The following is a 2052-nucleotide window of genomic DNA, read 5'->3' on the forward strand; positions in this document are numbered from 1 at the left end:
ATTTTATTTGACAAAACAAAGTTCGAGTAAACCCCTCCCCACACTTGAATCTCACATTGCCCTCAATGTTAAAATAAATAAGCATAAAGTGTGTTAGGAGACAAGGTAAAATGAGACTCTCCTGAATGCCGTAGTAACCCAAGCGTATGGTCGGTGCCCACAATAGCCTAAAATGCAAAAAATTCAAACAAACAAAACATAGACAGCATAAAAAAAACAGTCCTACAAAGTTAGCCAACATAGACACAACTTAAAAGGTTTCAAAGCTATAAGATCAACTAAAACCGGGTAAAAAAACATAATACGATACGGAACGGCTAGCGTTAGCAAAAGAAAACAACACACGGTTCGGCTATGCATCCTCCGATCCTGACTTCCTAGCCATGTGTTGGCGTATATAGGTGATGTCTTGTTCCATACGTTGAAGCGTGGTCGCAAGCTCGCTAACACCCGACGAGCGTTATTTGAGGCGATTCGAATGACCGTCAAGAGATCTGCCATGGAATGAGATGAAGGTGCGGTATCGCGTGGCTCCGAGCGAGGTGGCGAAAGAGGAGCAGAAGTGTTCTCATCATATTGATCAAGTGCAACAATTTGCATGCTGGCTTGAGTGGGATCATTCGGGTCCCAAACCTGACCATTAGAATCTTTAAAACGACGAATATGGCCCGGTAAGTCGCTAATCATCCCCAAACTTGAACAGAGGTCAATGGTCAATTTTTTTTGTAGAAACCCCTACGGTGCCCTGAGTCAACACTCCATAGTTTTTATAAAGCTCGACAGTCCAAGACCCACCAACTAACGGTGTTTTGCTCGAGGCGGCGGTGCAGTTGGTTTTGAACATGCGACAAAAAGATAAGCGATGTTACACGGTTCTTTTGTCACCATGGAGTAAAGGGCAAAAAGGTCCCTTAAGGTGACGACTCCCGCCGTCTGACCACGCGCGGTAGCGGAACGTGCAAGAAGACGATGGATATACCTATGTAAAGGGTCTTTCAGAGCCGTACTTTTAGTTGAACTTGGATTATGATCTCCTATCCCAATCAATTCCCAGAATGCAGCTCGTTGATCACCACTACCATGAAAATCCCCGGTTTCCTCGTCGGGAAAAGTATGTTTCGCAGTGTAGAAAATAGGTTCTTCGATCTCATCGACTGTGTAAAGACCCAAATCAACTCCAAACTGGGCGATAGAGGAATTTCTCCACAAACCTCCTAGGCGAAACTTAATGACAGAATCGTCCCATGGGTCCAACTTTTGATTGTCGAAAGTGAACGAAGCTAAAAATTCCAAGGTAAGTTCACGAATGGATTGATTATCGTGTTCAATAAGACGGTGCCACGGGCCCGTAACAAGCTTGTTGTAACAATCCACTTGACCGACTTGTCTTAAAGTTTCTTCACAAACCCGAAAGTTTGGTTCTTCATGACGATTGAGGAGGATGCGGAGGCGATCGCGACAAAATTTCTCGTGATCGAGTTCGAAGACCAAGTACGCGTGCTCCATGGTCCTAAAAACGATTAAAGTTAGCAAAGGAATACAAACAAAAAACGGACAGAAACTATTCTAAGAAAAGGCACAAGGCTGTGCCTAGGCGGGGCATTGGTCATGCCCGCAATGTTTGCGATAAAAAAAATCTGATTCGGGGGGGTGTGTCAAAAGGTTAATGTACAGTCAAGAAAGGGCATGGATTTATAATTGAAAAGGATGCTCAAACCCGTTCCCAAATGAGGTGTATACCACGACTGTACACAAGACAGAACCGAACCCGAAGCACTTTGGCAAAACGATTAATAAACAAAAGAAAACGGCTGTACAACTGAGATTAAAATCAAAATTAAGTTGATTCCGGGTTTATCATGCCAAGTTTGCATGTTGTTTGAACCGATTTCAAGGAACCCCCAAATCATGAACCCTAAAAATTTAAATTAAAACTACTTTGAGACATACTAGTGTAAAGGAAACGGAAGAAAGAAAAAGGAATAGAGATTTCGAAATATATGCAAAGGTGAATGATGTAGGGTTCAAACAAATATTTGAAAGAGAGTAGGT

Source organism: Bidens hawaiensis, unplaced genomic scaffold, assembly GCF_021521415.1.
Source record: "Bidens hawaiensis isolate Kalapana, Puna unplaced genomic scaffold, B.hawaiensis_p1.1 tig00033932_1, whole genome shotgun sequence".
Lineage (NCBI taxonomy): Eukaryota > Viridiplantae > Streptophyta > Magnoliopsida > Asterales > Asteraceae > Bidens > Bidens hawaiensis.